This window comes from Macrobrachium nipponense, chromosome 11, assembly GCF_015104395.2.
Source record: "Macrobrachium nipponense isolate FS-2020 chromosome 11, ASM1510439v2, whole genome shotgun sequence".
NCBI lineage: Eukaryota > Metazoa > Arthropoda > Malacostraca > Decapoda > Palaemonidae > Macrobrachium > Macrobrachium nipponense.
The window spans coordinates 80,639,871-80,652,622 of record NC_061087.1 but is presented as its reverse complement, the minus strand read 5'-3'; positions in this window follow the sequence as shown (position 1 = coordinate 80,652,622).

Below are 12,752 nucleotides of genomic sequence, written 5' to 3'. Positions count from 1 at the left end.
CTTCTGATCCTAGCTGCAACCCCTTTCGTTACTCTTACTGTACCTCTTTTCATATTCTCTCTCTGTCATCTTACTTTGAACCCTCTCCTGACAATTGATTTAGGCCTAAATTCTATATTCACTTCAATTGAACATAGTGCTAAGGGTAAGATACCCAGGCCCGTAACTCTCCTCATCTCTCTCTCCCTCTCTCCTCTTCGCTCGCTCTCTCTCTCTCTCTCTCTCTCTCTCTCTTCAGCAGACTCAAGCCAAATACTTTGAATTGTTCAACAGACTATGAGACCAAGAGCCTCTATTTCTCAGAGACCAACTGAATTTTCTCAGTTGACAAATTAAGTATTTTCAGGTCATTGAAAAGGATAGGATTCACATACTGACTAATTGGATCCAGGAAGTCCTATTAGCCGCAAACAATGCAAAAACGAAAATCTGTCGACTGTCACTTGTATCCGCCATTTCATTATCAGTTCTTCCCCTTTTGTGTGTGAGTGCGCTCAAACTGTTGCTTTGCCGTCAACACCGTTCTTTCGTCATCTTTCTGCAAATCCGCAGGTCAGCTGTGGATCGATTTTCCCGTCTTTTGATGACACCTTTCCCCCCATCCTCTCTCCACAGCGAGGGGATTTCTCTCCCTTTCGTTTTGATTGTTTGCAGCCAAACAACTCGATTGTTCCCCTCGTTGACCTGGTATTATGATTAGAGAGAACGCTCACAGGTAAACTGTTTGTTTGTACTTCTATCACGTATGTTGTCTGTTTCTTTTTTAAAGTTATATCTATATCTATCAATATATATATATATATATATATATATATATATATATATATATATATATATATATATAATATATATATATATATATATATATATATATATATATATATGTATATATGTATATATGTATGTATGTATATGTATATATGAATATATGTCGCAACCATATATTTCGAATTACATAGGCGCTATTATCTCCATAATAAAATGCACACACACACACACACACACACACACACACACACATATATATATATATATATATATATATTATATATATATATATATATATGTGTGTGTGTGTGTGTGTGTGTGTGTGTGTGTGTGTGTGTGTGTGTGTGTGTGTATCCATTCTAATTACATAGTAGCATTCCGGGTAGGAAAATGTAAGTGCCCAAAATATCAAGCGTTCCGTTAGGAATCAAATCAGTGACTGGCTAATTGGCAAAACGAGCTGACGTAACGCCCAACATTGTTTATTAGCAAAAATAATCTCGGTTCTTTCTAAAATCAAGCAACACCCGAAAAGAAAATTATTGACTGGAATACTGGAAGTCAGTAGTGGTTATTAGATTTAATTCTTCTTGATTCTCATTGGGTTAAAGATTACTATACCCTGTTTTTTTCCATCTGTCCATCCGCCTGTGGTGTTTCCGTATGGTAACACTGCGTCCCTGGCTTTAGATAGTTACATTCAGCTTACATTCAACAATAATAATAATATCCTATTTCGAATATTAACGGTGTACTTCGCATACAGTATATTATTAAAAAACTTTTCAGTTGCAAATGTACACCCAGATATCCTTTTATTTACCTAAAATTTACACATAACATAACTATTTAAAGCCCGGGACGCAGTGTTACCATACAAAAACACCACAGGCGAATGGACAGATGGAAAAAAAACAGAGTATAGTCTAGTCTAAGTTTGGAATATTTGGTAACACTCGTTATTCTAAATCACGCTCCTTCACATAAGGCTCAGAGAGCGTTGTATTCTCTCAATTCCTAAGCTTCGGAATTCTCTTCCAGCAGCTTTTGCTTCTCATAACTCTTATAATCTTGCTTTCTTTCGAGGTCGAAAAGTCTATTGTTCCTTACTTCCCCTTCATTTTTCTTTCTGCTCTCAGGTCTGGGCTAAGAAAGGGGGATATCACCCTAGATTATTAATGAATTAATGATTATTATATTATATCGAGGTAAACAGGATAATAAAAAAAAAATCATACCAATTCTTTGACAGCAACGTATCTACATCGATTAAGAGCGGCCATCTTTCACCTTTAATTATTTTGGTACCTTCATTTAAAACCGCACCACAATTATGTAAGCTAAGTAGCAAGCAATAAACTTACACACACACACACGCGGGCGCGCATATATACATATATGTGTATGTATACATGCATATATAAATATATATGTATATATATACATACAAACATACATATACATATCAGTCCTGTTTCCGAAAGATTTCCTGTAAACAAATTGTCTTTCGAGATTGAATTTCATAGAGAGTATCCTGCAAATGTCATATCCTATCTTCAATATATATTATGATAGGACATCCGTTTAACTAAAGGACTCGGAGCATCTTGTTCCAAAAGAATGTAATACAGCAACGTAACGTAAATTTCACTTCCTCTTATATCAAAAGGAAAAGACTGCCATCGTTAAATCTAATTTATCTCTTAGCCGAGAAATCATCAATGGTATTCGTGTCATCATGACATTAAACTGTAATTAATAGCTTTCTTTGTTGTATGATACGGGGAGAAGCGCATGGGTTGCTCTTCATGGACAATATTGTTAATAATTTGCGTATGATGAATATTATTTTTGTAGTGGAAATAAATATAACACCTAAACCTGGGACCAAATGTGATTAAATATAATTAAATATATGTACGTCAAACGTCATGATAATCTAACATAAAGTGCAGGATAATATTTGAATTTTGTTTCCGTTTTCTCTTTTTTCTTTATTTAGATATTCTTTTTAAAGTATCAGAGGGGACCAACTTCATTGATCAAAACAATAGAACGGTTTAAATAAACAATTTCTATTCGAGCATATTGTAAGAATGAGCTGGATGACAAGAAAAAAAATCCGTTAAAAATTAAATATAAAAATAAAGACTATTGTATGGCTGAAAAAAAAGATAACCAGAAAAAGTACTAAGGAAGGTTACCCTAAAACAAATATCTGAGAGGGAAGAAAAATTAAGTTGAAAAGTATTAATGAACAGATCTAGGCTGATAGAAAAAAACTAAAAAAAAAGACAGTACCAGATAAGAATGTAGGAAAGGGGCTGCAAGAAATGACAAAAATAGTAAATTACCAGAGATGGTTACAGAGAATAGTTTAGAAAATAACGTTGAAGACTACGAGGAGAGTAAAAGTAATAGCAAATGGTCACGTACCAGAGAAAATTGTAAGATCGAGCGAAGAAGAATTAAAAGAGATGAGTAAAAAGCAAGAGAATATTAAAAGATTGAGATGAGAAGAACTGAATAAAAATGAGTAAACTACCAGAGAGTATTACAAAAAGGACCTGGAAAGAAGAAAAAAATATCTTGAAAATATAATACCAGAAAAAAGAAAAAACTCGAACCTCAGTGCTAGAGCCTGAGTCATTCACTCCGAATGACTCATTCTTTAGCCAAATTGCTAGAAGGAATTAGAACCTTTCGAGGCGGGAATCGAGTGCCTTATTGGGGGATCGCAGAGGGATCGACAGAAGGAAAGAAGCCTCGGGAATTTGCGCCATTAGAGAGAGTCCTGTTAATTCTCCCTCGATGATGAGGAATTCCAGACGGTGATCGATGGACGACTTCCATTTCAGGAAGACTTTTTTGTAATTATGTAAGAGCAAGACAGACAGACTGGTAGACAGACAGAAAAACGACAGAGAGAGAGAGAGAGAGAGAGAGAGAGAGAGACATGCTGAGACAGAGACAGACTGACAGATAGATACAGTGACCGAGACATAGTGTTACAAGGAGTTACAAGGATTACTATGTCTCAAAACCTTTATAGTCCATCAGAGGGGCCATCGGGTGCTCGCTTATCTCTTGGAGCAGGTTTTACTTTTCGTTCACAGTGTCCCAATGATTTTGTCTAGCTTTCTTTTAAACTCTTTCACACTGTTGCTGTTTATAACTTCTGGTGGAAGTTTATTCCATGTGTCACATACCTTGTATGTAAAGAAGTTCCCCCCACAATGGGTTGTGTTGTATCTCTTCAATTCTAGTTTCATTACATTATTTCTTGTTTGGTTTTCGTTTAACGTAAATAATAGGTTACTGTCTACTTTTGTTATGCCTTTCAGTATTCTGAATGTTTCTATTAGTTGTCCTCGCAATCGTCGTGTATCTAAGTCATACATGTTCAGGTTCAGATACACACACACACACACACACACATATATTATATATATATATATATATATATATATATATATATATATGTATATATATATATATATATATATACCACATATATATATATATACATATATATATATATATATATATATTAATATATATATATATATATATGTAAGAATTACATTATATATAAACCAGTGACCTGGGGTCATGGCATTAGGAGGGTTCTACGTGACCAAAGCAGACCTTAGATTACGCTATGCACTGTCTGCAGTAGCCTGATCTAGCTCAAAGCTTTGTCAACATTTTTATGTTATGATAACTTTGCACAACAACTTCCATGGGAAGAGGTTGACCTGTTTTAACCTACGCCGGAAACTTGTAACTTCCGAGCCGGCGAACTACGTATGTGTTTTTATATGAATTGCTGAGATAGCTAATGTTCCGCTATCGACGCGATGCTTTAGAATGGCAGTTCCACGCCAAACAGTCAAACATATCGGTCGTCCGACCGAGCTGCATCTCCTAGTATGGAGTTAACAGAATAAAGTTGTTAACTTGTTCAACTAGCCTGTTTGAATCATCTCCTCTAGACAAGAAAGAACCTCTCTACTAAGATATCCAAGGGAGATGAGAGGAACCAAACATTACTTACGGATAACAGCCGTAAAGGGAAAAAACAAAAAGGTCTATCGCCAAGCGATAAGAACATTAGAAAGTGGTGGCAGCTAATAAACGAAGAACATAATTAACATGACCCATATCAGCCGACCGAAGGTCTACAAGAACTAACTTCCACCTTCAACATCAAACGAAACAGAGGAAACGGGATCTTCAATCAACGCAACAGTTTATGAAGACGCAACTATGTCCTTCATCGAGAGGAATACAGCCATTTAACACTGACGTTTGAGCAACTGTTATCACTTAAACTTCGAGTATCTACACCGGACGAGGGCGGCATCGAACATCAACGGAAAGAAGAAAACAAACACAGGGAACATCAACCCGTTTCACGAGCAAGGACGCAGAGTGGACAGCTATACGCAGTAGTGCAAGGAACGGAGGCTGTGACGTCATCCATCTTGGACTCTACCGCGCATCGTGCACCGAGAGAAGGCCGTGACGTCATCACGACTTCCGACGCGAGCGTGGACAGGAACTGTGACGTCATCCCATGTCAACAATCCTTCGCAATATATCTGGAGCTAAGTACCATTTTTACTATCAGGTCTTTTCCTCAGTGAAGTGTTGTTCATCAAGAGTCGATCGTCCAGTATTCTGGGGGTGAGTTGTTCGCCATATTAATCTTCCTTCATTACAGAACCTATCTTCAACTACGAGGTTCTCGCCCGCAGATTAATTTTTTTTTTCTTTCTAGTTGTCATTAACCATTTCTTGCAGGAATTCTCCGTATAATATTTTATCATATTATCTGTATTTTTGTATCTTTTGGGGGATTTTCCTATTATTATAACACACTTATACAGTACATTGCTTATGCGTTTAGTAGTGCGAGTGTACTCTTATAGATATTTTGATAGGATTGCAAGGAAATAGAAGTGATAAGAAAAAAGTGAAAGCCGAAATGGCAACCACTCCCGGCTGGCAACCCCAACGTGGTGACTCTCGTTAGCGCGAGGTCAGCGATAGTCCCTTTTCAAGGTCGGGTCAATGGGTTCCTGCCTCAAAATGTTGAGGCATGGATCTCATCTGTAGACGCTCATTTTAAATGCAAAAAGCATCACAGACCCAGCAGTACAATTACAGGAGGCCAAGAGCTTCGTTGACTTTGCTAAAGGCGACGCAAGTGCGTATCTAAGGGGGGTTTCTTTCCAAGAAGCGCTTACATGGGACGAGTTCAAAAATAGGTTACGTGCCGTGTATGGGGGTGAAGAGGCTTTAGATGTAGTATTGGCATTGAGAAATATCCTTAACCAAGCCTCCATGACTCAGCTCAATGTTGTCGAGCGGGCGGCGCTAATTGCCGACCGGCTAAATGAATATCAGGATAGTTTAAGTAACTCCGGGTGGGTTGCGGGTGCTAAAACAATCAAAGTGAAAGATTTTATCCGTTTGATGCTACCTTAACGTCTATCACCTGCAATGTTTGCCTGAAAGCGTTTAGTAAGGTGTTTTGATAAAAAATTGCAGCCCGACAGTACGGAATTAGATGTGTATAAACAAATCAAAAAACACATGTCTAAATGTACCGACCTAGATCCTTCGCTCATTCAAGTTTTTGCAAAGAATGAGAACAAGCCACAACAAGTAAATGTGGACATAATAATAATCAAGTTGCAGGGATGGTTTGTTATAACTGTAAACGACCAGGTCACATGATTTCAGACTGTCGGACGCGTTTTTGTTCAATACACAATAGTTCAACTCATTCCATATAACCGTTGCTACTCGAGGAATCAACAGCCAACGCTACAAACACGCAACCAGTTGCTAGTGCAAATAAAAAGAAGGGTCCTCAGTACTATAAGAGAAGAAACAACCAAACGGAAATTCTGCACAACAGCAGAAACAAACAAATCGTGCTTCAGGTACCTCTTTTCCTGGGCCGTCTAGCCATAACTCGCAAGGGCAAGCGAATTTTTCAGGGTGTGATAAACAAACAAATACCACGTAGTTCACTCCAAGGGGGGGAGAGGGGCGATGTTGGGTCATCAATATCAACATCTTTTGTATCAATAATCAGTTTCCCGTAATTATTTGCACAGGTCAAAAAAATGCATTTGCATTATTAGTCAAAAACGAGTTGCGACCAACCTTACATGCAGTAAATTTGGACCATAAGTCATTCACTTTGTTCTTTGATTCTGGTAGTTCCACGTAATATAATGGATTTAAGGACTCATCATTTACTCTTTTCAAATTTCCCTATAGAAAAGTCCGGAATAAGGCTCTCAGGCATTGGGAATAATGAATTAAATGTTGTGGGCGTAACTCATGTACAGTACAAGGTCGGTAAGCGCACGTTTGCTGATACCTTTGTCGTTGTACAAAACATTAATATGTATTCCCGCAGTAATTATCGATACGGCCCGTCTATGGGCACTCAAAACAAAAATATTATCTTAGCACCTGCAAAACACGGTGTGTATATCAAAGGGAAATTCTATAGGTCTTCTAATACCCTAAAAAGTCTGTTTTAGATAATAAAGAGAGACAGAGTTGTCACTTACATTACGGAACCAATCACCTGTCTCATGAACCAAGAAATAATACAGCAACCCAACAGAACTCTCGCTCACCCGTAATAATCAGCTTGCACGCAAAACTCTCGAGCCTAACGTAACTTCAAATATATTAGTGCGTGTAAAAAGAACCTTGCCTTTCGGATCTGAAACATTAATCCTTTCCGAAACTCTGAAAACACACGGATTATCCCGTCCACAACAAGCCGTTATTACAGTCGGCTCACAACAGCAATGTAATATCGAAGTCTGTAATCATTTGAATACCACTTTATGTAATCCACAAAAATCAACATATCTTGGATGCCGAAGTTTATAAACATCGCATTCTTACCGTAGCTGAGATAAATCACGCTCAATCAGTCGCGGATGAAACCCTTTTGCAATCTATAAAGAACAAAATCAATAAAGATATTCAAGAAGAAGAAATTCAGCAGAAATTTTTGAATCTGTTAACTAAATATCATGATGTTTTTTCCCACTACGGATGGAACCTTAGGAAAAACGGATGTCATAGAGCATCAAATCAGGCTCAAGGACAACAGAAAGTAATCTATGTACCTTCGTACCGACTTCCTATGAAATTTCAGAATGAGATAACAGAGGAAGTAGGTAAAATGTTGAAAGGAAGGCGTCATTAGGAAATCAAACAGCCCCTTATAATTTTCCGTTAATAGTAGTACCGAAAAAAGATCGAACTTGGCGGATATGCGTAGATTTTTCGTCGTTTAAACGAAGAAACAATCCCTGACAGATTCCCAGTACCATGTACCGATGATATCCTATCTTTACTAGGCCAGAATAAATATTTCACAAGCCTAGACTTACTAAAAGGATTTCATCAGATTCCGATGGAACAAGAAAGTATCCCATACACTGCCTTCAGCACAGCCAGGGGACATTATGAATTTTTGCGTATGCCTTTTGGTTTACGTTGTGCTCCTATAACTTTTACTCGTATGATAAACGTCGTGTTTGGAGACTTGTTAGGAAGATATCCTACATGCCTACATGGATGACTTAGTAATTTTTTCCAACACATTAGAAGAACATTTACGTAAATTGGAGTTTAGTGTTACAAAGGTTAAGGCAGCATAATTTAAGGGTAAAGATAAGTAAGTGTGAATTTTTTAAAAAACAGAACTAGTCTATCTAGGTTTCACGGTCTCTAGTGGAAGGTCTTGAAGTCGTCCACGATAAGGTGTCGGCTATCCGTAACTTTCCATACCTACTGAACGTCAAAGAAGGGAATACAGCAATTTTAGGATGCGCGGTTACTATCTCGCCGCTTCATCCGCAACTACTCAATCATAGCCGCTCCCCTAACCGATCTTATAAAAAAGGGCGTAGATTTCGTATGGTCTGAAATTCATCAACAGGCGTTCGATAAATTGAAAGATGAACTGTGTAGTTCTCCTATCTTGAAATTTCCTGACTTCAATAAGGAATTTTTCATAGCAACAAGACGCCTCAGACCTAGGAGATAGGTGGGGTATTGCTTCAACAATATGATAGACAGTTTTTTCCTATAGCTTTTTATTCACGTAAACTGAGACCTTCCGAAAGTAAATATGCGGTAATAGACAGGAAGGGCTCGCTATTGTTAATTCACTCGTGCACTTTAAATTCATAATATACGGTTACCCGTCAAGGTTCTCACTGATCATAAGCCCCTAACCGACTTCTTTAAAGGCTTTAGTCACAGCCCCAAAGCGAACTCGGTGGCACATGATCATTCAGGACTTTGGCGCGAGGATCGGGTATTTACCTGGGAAAGCAAATATCATTGCTGACGCATTATCACGCAACCCCTCTTCATCTTGTACCGAGCCATTAGCTGAATTAATAGATATCTCAACCTCCATGCCCGTTGTTCAAAACTATATCCGACCCAGGAAGCATCGGCTGGGGAGATGCTGAACTATTACAGACGGAACAAAGAAAAGATCCGCAAATAGAAAAAATCATCATTGCGTTAAACAAGGAAATCCGAAGGAAAAAAAGAATACCTAAAGTATAAGCAGCAGAATTATATCCTACAGGAAAATATCCTGTGTAGATCTGTGACGAGGAAAACCCCCAACACACCGCAGTTGAATAACAACCAGGTGGTGGTGCCTATCTCACGTCATACCCACTGTCTTAAGTGGTTTGCATGAAAATCCACTGCACGGACATCCGGGTTATACCTTGATGTCACAGAAAGCCAAATCCTTATTTTATTGGCATACGATGCTTAGAGATATAAAGAAGCACATAGCAAATTGTCGCACTTGTCAAGAATACAAAAGGCACACGAAGACACCTGTAAGCCTAGGGGCTTACCCGTGCCAAATTCAACCCTTTGAAAGAGTCATTTAGATTTATTAACAGGATTTTACGAGTCAGACAGAGGAAATAAGCAACTCCTAGTAATTGATAGACGCTTTGACTCGATATACAGAACTTATAGCGCTTAAAACAAAAAACCGCGGTTGAGTGCGCTAGGAAGTTTACGAGTGCTACATTTGTAAACATGGAATTCCACACATCATTATCTCAGACTCGGGCGGGGAGTTCAATAATCATTTCCTTAACTCCTTGTGCGAATTCCTTAGTATAAAGAAAAATCAATACCATGATCTATCACCGCCAGAGTCTAATGGGCTAGTGGAAAGGGCAAATCGTAAGGTTTTAAACATTTTAAGGGTCACCCTAGGGGGGGCAGATCCCAACTGGGACATTGCCATACCTGCGGTACTAAGCACACTTAATCACTCGTATCACGTGTCTATTAAAATGACACCGCACGAGGCACTGTACGGTATCCCGGCCCGAACGCCTTTTCACATCTTAAAGCCTACAACTAATTTATCAAATCCTCTAAAGGATGTTATGGATGCAAGCATAAGTCGATATAATATAATTCGTAAGAATTTAGAAGAAGCACAGATAATAATGAAAAAAAAAATCATGATAAAATAGCTAATCCAACTAGAACATATGCCGTGGGCGATCAGGTATACATACAAGTATACGTGCGTAAAGGTTTAAATTATAAACTGACACCTAAGTTTTGAAGGCCCGTTTAACATTTTAGAAAATTTAACGGCCAATAGAGTTAGGGTTCAAAATGTATCCAAACCCACTGATGGGGAGAATAGTCCCATTGGCACATATCAGAATCTAAAGAAAGGTAGAATGGAGTGAGGGAAAAAATGGTTGTATTTTGAAACTTGTATAATAATTTATATAATATATATATATATTCTATTAATCATATTGTATGTAACCTATTCTTTTACGCGAGTTATTACATCTGTTTTTTACACTCATTGCAGGTTTTCAAAATGAATCTGTTATTGTTAGGAGTGATATTGTGTATTCAGACATCTTTGTTGTATGGAAAGAGTGCTAGGACTAAAGACATAGAATTTAATAATCATGGCTCGATTATCGAGAGAATCGATGATGTATTTCATCGTGTCAAGTAATATTGTTATCGGAGGTAGATATGCATGCTATTTTCTTACCTGAAGATGACGTCCTTAACTTAAAGAATGACCTGATGAGGTTTGGTATTTCCCTTAAGGAAATGCATGAACGTAATTTTCATGCTAACTCAGAGATTTCACTAGCTCAAACAACAAGCGTCGCAGAAATGTTGTCTTATGACATACAAAATAAAACCGCCGAGGCAGAAGAACTCGCTCGTGACCTGCTGATGTGGTCTGTGCGGCACAATACTGTTGAGCGTCGCAACCCGCTTATTCTAGCTGGACTAAACATCTTAGGATCAGTTGCGAATTTAGGCTTAGGAATCTCAAATCGCCTCAAGATAAATAATCAAAATAAAAGAATTGAGTTTTTGCAACACAAAACGGAACTGGCCTTATCAGAACTTCGCAGCCAGTTATCTCGATCAATCAAATAATGAATATCGTTAATGAACATTCAAATAATATCGATCAGGTCATGGAAGTTCAACATTTGCTGGCTACTTTAGCTTACTATAGTTCGAAAATAGATCATATCCGTGTGAAAATATCACATTTTATTGAAAAGTCAAAAGATTACGTAGAAGCAATTACGTTAGCAACAAAGGGTGTGTTATCTCCTCACCTCATGCCTATTAAAGATCTGACGTTAACTTTAGAAAACGGACGGGAGAAGCTGGGGTATATTCCTTTATTGGATGCCCATAAAGTAGAATTCTATTATAGCCTAATATCAGTCAGCGTTGAAAATTATAGAATTATGATCACAATTCCTTTTGATTCTTCCGATGCTTGGCAATCATACAAAATAGCACCGTTTCCTACTTTTATGACGAATAACTCAAATCCAGTAATATCCAATTTAACAGGGCATGTACTGATTTCTTCTGATAAGAAATCATTTACAGTCATTAGAGACTTAGATAAACTCACTCACTGTTCAGAAGCCATGAATAATAAAATTTGTACAACTGACTCTTTTGAATTCTATCCTATATCAACGGATTCATGTGAGTTAGACATAGTGCTAAACGGCTCTCTCTCTCATACAAGCGAAGGTTGTCTGGGGAAACTTTATCCCTTTTACGGTAATAAATTCAATTACAGGATGAATAATGGGTCCTGGATCCGTTATGATAAGGCCGGATTCGACGTCGTGTGTCCGGACACATCCACCGCCCATGCCCCTATCTTCGTAGCAGCCGATGGTTGTACGGGGACATCATACAAATTATACCGTCAGAGGGGTCAACACGATAATACGTGAGAAGGCGTATTTCGCGAAACTACACGTGGGCTACAACAATCATCCCATCACTACCTCTCCCATACAACGCGCGAGTAGCTTCATCGTCTGACGCAACTGGCTGAGATGCCCACCCACGCGTTCATCGACTTATGCAGGTGGAGAACATCTTCGCTACTACATTCTGCTAGCCGTGTTCAGCGTGACGGCCATATTGGTTATCGCCGTCAACATCTTTGCTTGGCGTAGGCTGAGGCGTAAACAGAAGGATCTCCAAGGGAACGTACTGGCCCGTCTGGATGACGTACCCGTTAAACTCAAGTCGTTTGCGTTTAGGGCCGCCTGAACCTGGCCACTTCAGTTCGTGCCTAGGGAATTGTCTGGAATTGTGTTGTGTGTGAAAAGCGGTCCGTATGCTGGCAACAATGTAGGACAAGAAAGACTCACGCCTTTGCATTTGAACAGTTAAAGTATCTTCAGGGCGCCTAATAAATCATTATAGCCCAATATTATACATTAATATATTCCTAAAGGTATTTTTCGGGCACCTAATAAAATATCAGCCCTATATATTGAATTTCTGCAGAATTACATTGTTATATCATTGTACAATTATATTTATCTATTATAAAGAGTGACAAGTACTCTTTAACA